Here is an 11794-nt window from a genome sequence, read left to right as displayed (position 1 = left end):
CCTTGAAACCATTACACTATTCACCCCCTTCCAATATAATTCATACTGCTCCTTGCAAAGATCTCTGAAATTCTATTTTCAAATTTCTTTTAGTCCTCTTTCTCTTCCAGCCTATAGGTATTTTTTTTGTTGGTATGGTTTGGTTTTTTGGGTTTTGGTTTTGGTTTTTTCGTTTCGCAGGGGGTTTCCTTGTTTGGGTTTTTTTGTTTGTTTAATTTACGTGTCTGTGTCACTGGGTAGACTGAGCTCTTTAAAACAAAAACTGCTACATTTTTTGGCTGTCTTCAGAAATTATCAGGTGGCTCACAGAAGCTCAGGCGGTGGCAGGAGCAGCATGGGCCAAGCAGCCCAGCTTCGCAAAGGCTCTGGGCTCTCTGGGCCCTGCCACAATGATGACCTAGAAGAAGGTCAGCTCTGTCAAGAGGGCGGGAAAGGAGGGGCCCAAGAGGAGATCTGTGAGGCTGTTGGCCAAACCTGCTCCTGCAAAAGTGGAAACAAAGCCAGGAAAGGGGACAGGACAGGATAAATCTTCAGACAAAAAAGTACAAACAAAGGGGAAAAGGAGAGGAAGGGAAAATAGGCTGAAGGGGCTAAGAAACAAAGGCAGACTTACCTACAGAAAATGGAGAAACTAAATGTGAGGCGAGTCCAGCTTCTAATGAAGCAGGAAAGAAGCTAAAATCATTACTATGTCTTATCAGTGGTCCCTATCTCCCTTCTTGTACAATCCCAAGGAATATTTTTATCCACTATTGTGTAAATGCAGGTTTTTTAGTGGCTCCAAAAACATTTTTAAGAAGGAGGGAATCCCACCTCAACCCATTTTTTAAAGTGTAAATGCTTTTTGTTTTTAAGAGACAAAATCCTTTGCTGTTGTGTATTTTCTGGTATGACCAGAAAAGAGTGGGATATTGAATGTGGGAGGCTTTGATTGCCTTGGGTGTCAGCTTAATATTCCATAGATGGGGTAGTTTTTCTATCCTATAATATGAAGCATACTAAATGGCAATTTGGAGTCAATCGTGCATTTAATATGTCTTGAACATTTTAAATTACTTCTATTCCCATGTTGTTTTTGGTAGAATTGTTTCCTAAAGAAACCCACTCCTTGATCTTGGCATTCCCTGTCAGAATTTTGTGCACTCTGTCACATCCTCGTTGTGGTAGTCCGGTTTTCTAGAAACTCTGTTAATGTGTTGTGCAAGATTGAAAATTTAAGTATGTAGTGTATAGGATATTAAATTGTGAATTAATGGGGTGTAACAATGTTACAGTGTATCAACATTTGGAGATATTGGTACTTGATATACCGTTAAGGAAAATTTGCCTGCAGATTTTAAGCTGGGAGGTCACTGGAATAACTTTTAGAAAATAGTCACAACTACATGATTTTTTTTAGATTTTCTATACATACGTTAAGAGTTGTATACAAATGAGATGTCTGTACTGATCCTCAGAACAATCAATAAAAACTCAATTATGAAAGAAAAAAAGAAATTATCATAACACCTGGCATGTAATCGATGTTCAATAAATACCACAATGACTTATAGGACACTGCCCTCTGCACTTGACTATGTTAAACAAACAAATAAACAAAAAATACAAGCCAGTATCCAGGATGAAAATAGATGCAAAAAATCCCACAAAATACTAGCAAACTCAATTCAACTACACATTAAAATGATCATCTACAATGACCAAATGGGGCTTATCTGTGACACGCAAGGGTGGTTCAATATTTATAAGTCAATAAATATAATACACCACATTAACAGAATAAAGGATAAAAATCATGATGATCTCAGTAGATGGGAAAAAGCATTTTACAAAATTCAATATCCTTTTATAATAAAAGCTCTCAACAAGTATAGAAGGAATGTAACTCAACATAGTAAGGGCCATATATGACGAGCCCACAGTTAATATTATACTCAGTTGTAAAAAGTTGAAAGCATTTCCTTTAAGATCAGGAACAAGACAAGGATACTCACTCTTACCACTTCTATCAACATAATACTGGAAGTCCTAACCAGAGTAATTAGGCAAAACAAGAAATAAAATCTATCCACATTGGAAAGGAAGAAGTAGATTAATTCTATTTCTGATAAAACTATTCCCTGTCTCTCTTGGTTAGTGTTTATATAGAATAATTTTTGTCATGTCTTAGTTTTTAACCTTTCTTTTGTAAGGCATTATCATTTGCCAACAACACATAGCTATTTATTTTTAAATCAAATCTGATGGTCTTGGTCTTCTAATAGGATAGTTTATTACATTTATTCTAATTACTAATATATTTGTATTTATAACACTTCAAAATAAGGTTTTTAGTTTACTATCCTTTTCTTAGTATCTTGTTTTTCTTTTCCTGCTTTTTGTTGACTTGATAGACATTTTTTCCTGGTTAGAAATTGAGCATTCTATTATTGCAGTGGCTTTGTTTCCTTTAAAAATTTTAATATATACACTTAATTTTATTTCTCCCTACTAAAGTCTGAAGTTAATCAATAGTTACTATCATCTTTCAAAGTTATGTTAACAAATTGTATTTTCTTCAGGTACTCGACCTTGTTTGCAAGCCCTCCCCAAATAGCTATTATTAGTGATGGTCATAATTTTAGTATTTTTAAGTTTGTTAGGTCAATTACTTTGTTCCCTATTTTTCTTCTCATTTTCCAAACCTTTTTTTTCTTTTTTTAAGATTTTATTTATCTATTTGAGAGAGAGAGCATGAGAGAGAGAGAGAGAGAGAGAAGGAGCTGGGGGAGGGGCAGAGGGAAAAGGAGAAGCATATTCCCTGCCCAGATATTCATAAACACAAAGCACAAATAAAATGTTGCCTGTAGATCCTCACCGACAGTCATGCTGAAGGATATACTTTAGCAAGAAGAAAATTGAATTATTAAAACTTTGGAAGGGCACCTGCTACATGACCCCTAATTTGAGTGTAGAGGTATATAATATGCGGCCTAGGAACCATTTTTCTCTAGCACAACATAAAGCAGATGAAATTTTATATCCTGAGCTTAAAGAAAAAATTAACCTAATCAAGTTAGTACAAAATTCTATGAGGGTAATGTCCACTGATAATCAAAACTTTATGATGAGTATGGTTATTTTGTAATTTCTCTTTATCCAGTGTCTGATTTAGGGGGGTCTCCTACTATACAAAATTGATGTTTACTTTATAGAAGTCTTCATTTTGTTATTGTCGTCATTTACTATAGATCAAGATCAGATGGATTGTTTCAGTAAGCACATGAGGAGGAGTTAATTATACAGTTAAAACAATACTGGCATTTTGAATTAATGAATATGCTAATTTGTTTAGTTCAATTTATGTAAAGAATTTACTATAATCACATCTGGTAAACTTGGAAGTTTAAGAAACAATTCTAAACATTTTTATTCAAATAATTGCTCAGCACATCTGTCAATTACTTGTTAATTGACTGAAATAGGACTCATAACTATGCCATCTGTCACTAACACTCATTCCAAATACCAGTTGATCCCTTAGTGTTAAATGCAAATTGACCTGTTCATTCAACTACTAAGTTTTATCTGTTTGATTCAATTATGCCACTTTGCTACTTTTTTATGCTCACCACACATCTGGATTTATTTTTGCCATGGCAGTGATTATGTCAATAAGCATCAAAATGTGTATCATTCAACTACTATAGTCCTCTAATCTAAACATAGCTTTAGAATAGATTCATTTGACCTTTAGATTTTAGCTCTATTATTTTATTTAGTAGTCCATGTAATTCTCTATTGTTTATAATTTTTAAACCCAGATTGACAGAAATATTTTTTAAATCCTAATACCTGGTACATTGTTGAAAACCTACTAGGAATAAGATAAAAATATGAGAAATCTTCAGTGTCATTTTGATAAAATCTCTGAAAAGAAAGCAACATTGTATTCATTTAAAGGATGAAATAAGGGGCACCTGGGTGGCTCAGTCAGTTAAGCATCTGCCTTCGGCCCAGGTCATGATCCCAGGGTCCTGTGATCATGCCCCACATCGGGCTCCCTACTCAGCGGGAAGCCTGCTTCTCCCTTTCCCTCTGCCTGCCACTCCCTGCTTGTGCCCCCTCTCTCTCTGTCAAATAAATAAATAAAATCTTTAAAAATAAATAAAGGATGAAATAAAGAGATGTTCAAAGCTTCCCATGTGGAGATGTTTTTACTCTTTGTCTAACACATGGGATTCTGTACAAATTATTCTCATTAAAGCTAATGATAATCTTGATTGTAACTTCCCTAGGGTCTCAGCGGGAAATCAGAGGCTGGCATTTCTAAAGTTATCTAAAGATAAAGATAACTTCCCAATTATTCTATAGCATGGTTATCCACTCCTTACAGGCCACAGTTTACTTGAATGGTTTTAATGCTCTTGTATGTATAACACACAAGTAAATCACCATTCACAACTGGCATTACAAATGTTGTACCAAAAGTTAGACATCTCATTACACCAGATACCGTGTTGTGCTGCTCTGAAATCCTCCTCAGGACTAAAACACTCACTTCTTCCATTGCTGGGAATGTTGGTCGACAGCTCTCTGAATATCTCTCTCCAGGAATTAGCCTCAGCCAAAGAGAGCAGACTGGCCCAAGGTCAACCCCCTCCTCAAGGGTGGCCTGCATTCAAAGACTGGTAGATACAGGAGATAAAATCCTGGCTTCTTGCCTCAAAACATAAAAATGCTGAAGGGCCATCCCAAATGGAGGGCTTTGTAGGATTATCGGAGGCCATAGTTGCAACTGCTTCATAGCTCGCCTTCTTGGTCTGCTCAATATTGCTCCAATCATGTTTCCTAGCTGTTCACAAGAGCAATCCCCAATAAAACCCCTGCATGTAAATCTCAGAATCTCAAAATCTGTTCCTTGGAGAACCTGTCCTAAGGCACTTCGTTTCCTTGATTTATGTGATGTTTCAGTGAAAGCAATGTAACATTTCACGTTTTATATGAAAAAAAGCTTCACAGTCAATAGAAGAAGCAAGAAAGAACTGAAAGACCTGGGTACTATAATCTGGTAAGCTGGGGACATTTTGAAACACATTTTCAGTTATCAGCTGGAATTAGTTTTAAAAGCATTCACGAAACTGGTTTTCTCAAAACAGCAGGTGGAATTTCTTCTAAAGAAATGTAGCAATACACCAGATGAACTGGAAATGAAGATGGTACATTTTGTAGTAGAATTAGCTATAATGTTTGCATTGCCCCTGAACACAAGTGATAATTTGTCAGAGAAATACTCCATCATTTAAAAAAAAAAAAAAAGGAAGAAAGAAATATCATATGTAGTATATTAATTAAAGTATATTAACTTAGTTATATGAAAATGCACAAATATATAACAATTCAGGCTCTGGCTAGTGAAGTAGGATGAAGATAAAGAGAGTTAAATTAAATCTAATCTAAATTAAATAATTTATAATATTAGATTAAATTAGATCAAATTAAATCTAAATCTACTCCATGACAATCTGATCTCCACCAGGGCTGTTGAAATGGTAGACCATTTTTGTACTTCCTGATATGGCAAAGAAAAATAGCAGATCTATTAGAAATTCCATTTAAAGACTCCTAGATTCTGGGTCACTTCAATACCTGCCTCCTGCACAATTTGGGAAACTCCAAGGAAGTATCTCGTTTATACCACCTAAGCATGGTTTCAGTCACAAATTACACAACTATAATTTGTTATATAAACAAAGTCGATCAAGCCAAATATAAACATACTTCCAGATGTTTCACTGATTTTAGTCATTGGGAAAGCAAAAGCTCCCCATTAATGAATTGGGAACTGATAAATCAGCATTACATGTGTTCAAAATTTGTTTACTCAGATTACACACACACACACACACACACACACATCATTACATATTTGCTCTTCTAAGGAATAGAGAATAAACGCATGGGCCAGTACCTGTGATTAATCACCAACAGCTGTGCATTATATAACTACATATGGACCAGAAGACACCAGCGCTAGGAACCCAGTGTCCTATTAATCATGCTTAAGGTTTAGGGGTATATTGAGGAACACATTTGTGTTGATGAACAAATATAATCTATTGAATTAATATTCTACAACTGAAGTTTATCTTTCTTTCATCCTTATCAGTAGTGAAGGCAAAAACATAGCTTTATAAACAGCATTTGACTATGAATTCATTCTATAAAGATAAGCAGTTCTATTTTTTAATAGAGCTCTATATGTGTGTAGTACTACATTAAACCTTGGAGCTACCAAAATTGAAATGATATAAAGGCCTATAACTTATGCTTTACATTGACTTAATTTCTTATGTCAAATTAGAAGGAGCAATCAGAGGCTTATTCTTGAGTCAACAGACAACTAAATTAATGTTGCTAGCTATGGTGATAATCAGGCAAGAAATTATGATAGAGATTTATATGTCCCCAGTTACTAATAAAGGAACACAAAACCCAGACCACTGAAAATAAAGCATTAGCTTTAAACTCTGTGGCCAGACAGAATTAGTAATTAGTAAGAATAACAGCAAATTTTGTAATAACTATCAAATCATATGATCTCATTTATAGCTCTAATTTTTAGACTTTATTTTTTTCTTTTTTGGCATTGCCTTTGTTTTGGGGGGGGGTTTCTTTGTTTTTGGTTTTTCTTTTTTAATATAAATTCAATTAGCCAATATGTAGTACACCATTAGTTTCAGATGTAGAGTTCAATAATTCATCAGTTGCATATAACACCCAGTGCTCATCACATCACGTGCCCTCCTTAATGCCCATCACCCAGTTATCCCATCCCCCTACTCATGTCCCCTCCAGCAACTGTGAGTTTGTTTCCTATTAACTGAGTGGGAAGTAATCAGAGAGGGAGACAAACCATGGGCATTGTCTTTGAAAGATCATGATTCACAAATAACTCATTCAAGAGGAATGTGTTTGCAGCCCCCACTGTGTGCCAAGCATTACGTTGTCATGTGGGACACTATGGGGATTAAGACAAAACTTGCCTTCTAGGAGCTTCCAGTCTGAGAGAAGATAGATAAGAAATAATGGCAATAAAATAAAGATAAGTGCTAATAAAGGCACAAATTACTACAATAGCAGAGAAAGTGGGGAATTAATTCTGCCAAGGTCAAGGGAAAGTGTGGATATGGTTAGGACATTTGAAAGGAAGAATAAACAGAATTTTTCTAGTCAAGACATGGAAGGGAATTCCAGATAAAGAAGCAAAAGGGGCTAAATCAAGGAGACCTGAAATATATGGCAAATTCTCAAACGAACCAGAGAAAAGTGAGGGAAAGGTGAGGCTGGAAAAACCTGTATAAAAGTAGAGTAATATCTACTCCCATACATTCCATGCCATCTTTTAATTTTTCCTGACCTTTATATTAAAAATACCATTTCAAACAACTAATTAGTAATGACAGCTCCAAATCAACTTGGTCACTAAATACTTCCCTCCAAAAAATTGTCAATCAGCTTCATAATTGCTTGATCTGAGTGTCTCATTAAGATGCATTGTATCACGAATTCCACTGAGTTGAGAATTAGGAGACAGGGGTCCTTCCCATAGTCTAAATAAATAATGTCACTTCACTGAATGCCAGTTTTTTACTCATCAGTAAAACGCTGGTTTGAGGTACAATCTTGCCTTAAGGTCTCTTGCAGCTCCAAGAGACTGATTACTATTGAACTGAGTATCAACCCTAAAAGAAAATCCATTAAAGGGAAATTGTTTTTCTAAAAAAGAAAAAAGGTAAGTTAAATGAAAATACAACAGGCAAGGATTCAGAGGTCAAATGGAGAACACACTGAATATGAGTTGGAAATGCCATACATCTTAAAAAGTGACAATTTCTGTCAGATGGCAAATCCTGCTTTTTTCCAAAGGCTGCATGGAGAAAGTTCTTTGAAGGTAATTTGAAGTGTGTTCTTACATTTCCCTTTCATATATATAAAATAGAGAGAGAAAGAGGGGCTAGGGGATTGTCTAAATTCTCTGGGGGATTTTGATAAACAAGATTGCTAAAAGTTGGTAACACATTCTTATAAAAAGCAACATGGGATGAGAAAGCACATACACTGCCTTTCTATCCTGGCTTCATGACTTCTCAGTTGTATGATCTTGGACAAACACTACACCTGCTTTCTAGACCTCAGTTCCTTGATATGCAATAATGGGATACAAATGCCGAACCCATCAAGTTGTAGTGAGGAATACAAGGGACAGTCTATGTAATCCATCAGCACCTCCGGCAAAGGGGTGGGTACTAGGTAAATATTGATTCATAATGATGCATAATGATGAGTAAATTCTAATCAATAATGATTCATATGTTTCATATGATAAAGCATAAAGAATAACATGCTTTCTATCATGCTGTATTAGGCTTCATCTTAAATCAGTGTTTACTCTCTTCTTTAGATGAGACCTAATTTAGGTTCTTCAAAAATAATTTTAAAATTTGAAATTTCAAAACACTCATAAGTTTAGAGACAAACTAAAAATATTTTTCTACTGCCCTCCCATTTTTTTACTCAAAACAATATCATATAACTTCCAGGTATTTATTATTACACTGATTTTAAATTTCTACTTGTGGGGAGCCTAGGTGGCTCAGCTGGTTAAGCACCTGACTTTGGCTCAGGTCATGATCTCAGGGTTCTGGGATCAAGTCCCACATCGAGCTCCACACTCAGTGGGGAGTCTGCTTCTCCCTCTCCTTCTACCTTTCTCTCTCAAATAAATTAAAATCTTTTAAAAAAATAAACTTCTGCTTGTGAGAGATAAATATATATTTATCTGGATACTTCCCCATCTTTTCTAGATGCAAACAGGACTTTTCTCACAATTGGGTATTTATTTCAAAGGAGAAATATATTCCAACATCTCTCTTTAAAAAAAAAAAAGTTAAATATCAGAGCTTTAGGCTAATAAGGCTCTAGCACAGTGCCATAGAAATTATAGACAAAGACAGGATTACTCTTGGATTTGATTGTATAAAACTATCTTCTGTAGAGTATTTAATTCATGAGCAATCAATCATGATTTGGAAGAGATTTTTCTTCTAGTTCCATAGGTGGTAACAATTTTAGTCAACTCCTAGTTACCTGAACTACCATTAAAGAGAAACATGTATGTGTAATCTTAATCTTAAAAGGAAACTATTCAACAATATCGTATCTTGTATGAAAAGGTCTTTTCAGTCATTTTTGAGTAACCAGGATATTCAAGGTACCATGAGAGAAGCACAAAAGTGTAAGAGTCCGTCACTTGGCCTAAGAGCTTATCATACAATAGGAACATAAGATATTTACTAAAGGTAAGTGCAATACAAGACAGTAGGATAGAAAGCCTGAGTCGAATTAGTAATAAATGCTAGGAGAGAGCAGAAGAAGAAGATATCCTGTCAGGCTCTGTGATCAAAACAGTCTTCATGAATGCGACAGGGCTTGGACTTGGTCTGAAATGATGGGTAGGATATTGATCGATGGTGAGGAGGACATGTGGCAAGCAATACAGGTAAATAGGATAGCAGAAGAGGTTTCATGACTCTGGGGAGAACCATAAATTATAAATGAAATTTACATCTAAAACCAAGGCAACCGATTAATTAAATCCTCTGGAATTCTCATCATAGGGCCCTTCTAAAGGAACGTGAGACAGTGCTAAGCACTTACGAGGACTCAAACATGCTGATACACGATTTAAACTACACATTTTACACATAGGAATCATAAGACTTAAATAATATTCCATCACACACTGAAATATCCTAACAGAGTATTCACTGGCTTGGGGGAAAAATGGTTTTCTGATTATGGAATGGAGCAGACATGTTGGATAATCTAAGGGAAACATGCAATATATATGTGTTAAGATCTTTCTACAAATTCTGCACAGCCCTAAATAAGTGGATAAACAGGCATTTGGTACTCTGCCAAAAACAAGCCTTTCCATTCCAAAAACAAATGAACACACCATTTTGAAACTTTATCTTTTCTCTTTCCTCTTTAAATTTTTCCTAACTGCCTCTTTTTAGGCAGGTCTTGCTATGGAGTACATTAACTAAAGAATTTTCAGGGGAATGCGATTTCTTTCAGTCAACCTAAAAAAAAAAGTTTACTTTACAAGTAAATATGCACTTCAAAGAAACTTTTTAAAATCTTCTCTTAAATAACAGAATCTTTTTCTTTTTAACTTTATGTCAGGTTGACATCAAAAGCATAAGATTATTGAATTGTTTTTCCTGTTTGGAACAACTCACCTGGCAGTCACTAATATAGTTCGTTTCAAAGGCTTAGAGACAAATAAAAGAGATTTATTTAGGCTAATTTCCTCCTCCAAGGACAGTCTAAGAGAGTCTTGCCTGGGGATAATGGGCAGTGCCTACGTAAGACAATGTCCATCTAACTGGAGGGCAAGATGATGAGTGAGCCCATGCTGAAATAATCCACCTGTAACCTGCTGTTTTAATTACTGGGAACTGCAGTACAAATGACACAAATAACAATGTTATAACTTAAGAAGGGGGAAAATTACCTTAATTGGCCTTGGTAGAATTTCTTTGCCTTAAAATAGATGAAGTAAATGAATTTTTGCAGGTAGTATTAACTCTGTTCTCCTTAGAATGTTTTTCCTGAGAAATTGTTAGTAAACAATGGCATAAGAAAATTTAAAAACAAGTTATTCAACAGCTTGATAGTTCTAACAATATTTATATTCATTCTGCTCATTATTTAATTTCATCTATCTTTTGCCAACTTTCCCTTTATCCTATAAAAGATTCCTATATATTTTACCTTTTTTATTCAATGCACATTAAAATTTCTGTTTCCTTTTTAAATGTATGTTTTAAGGTTGAGTATGTAACATAACCTGTTACAGCATTATCCAAGAACAAATGATAAATAATAACATTACAGAGGCCAATAAAATTGTACTAAGTAGCATCACTTACATTCCGGGGGTTAGTGAACTTTTTCTGGACCCAGCAAGATAATAAACATATTAGATTTTGTGAGATACAGTCTCTGCTGCTACTCTTCAATTCTGTTGCAGTGCTAAAGCCACCTAGATAAATGGGAGCAGCTCTAGTCTAATGGAATGTATGACAAAATCAGGTGACAGTCTCGATTTGGTGGTGCAAGTAGTAGCTTGCTGATCCCAGACATAGATAATTAAAAATCATCTTGTAGATGTAAAGATCCCTTAGAAATTAAATCATGCTATAAGCAGTAGGAAAGAAATTCAAATGTAAAGGTTTTCTTCCTTAACAATGAAACTCAATGCAGTACTGACTCATTTTTTCTTATAGTGTTCTTTATATATGTTTTTCTTGTGAATAGGAAAACTTGACCAAGTGTAAATACGTCAACATTTTTAATGTATTCTTAACAAATGTCAGGTTAGGTGTGAAGGAAGAACTAGAGGAGGCTGATACTACACCAACTTCCTGATTAGCAAAGAAAAAGGCTGCAACATCAACATTCAGCATTCAACATCAACATCCCAAAAGCAGAGTCAACAAATGAGATTCTTCAAAAAACACTGGTCAATAGGCAAAGTAATACTAAAAAGAACGCAAGTCTATTTCAAGGTCCTAGAAGTGAAAGTAATCATCACAGAGCTGTGTTTTAACCCCTCTGTCGGTGTTTAGTCCACAGAATCACCCACTGCTATACCCCACGGAACCAAGTGGACAGAATTGGCTTCCTCAAAAGAGGTGCGAGAGAGATCAAACATGTTCAATCGCAATCTGTGTTTTCATGGTTT

At 35.2% G+C, this 11794-nt stretch overlaps 1 pseudogene; it reads left to right on the top strand.

Moving 5' to 3' along the window:
* Positions 1-392: 392 nt before the first annotated feature.
* Positions 393-11478, top strand: LOC102727973 (non-histone chromosomal protein HMG-14 pseudogene; annotated as a pseudogene).
* Positions 11479-11794: the final 316 nt, after the last annotated feature.

This window comes from Leptonychotes weddellii, chromosome 7, assembly GCF_054177405.1.
Source record: "Leptonychotes weddellii isolate Sample4059 chromosome 7, ASM5417740v2, whole genome shotgun sequence".
Taxonomy (NCBI): Eukaryota; Metazoa; Chordata; class Mammalia; order Carnivora; family Phocidae; genus Leptonychotes; species Leptonychotes weddellii.
This window is presented reverse-complemented; position numbering and strand designations above follow the sequence as displayed.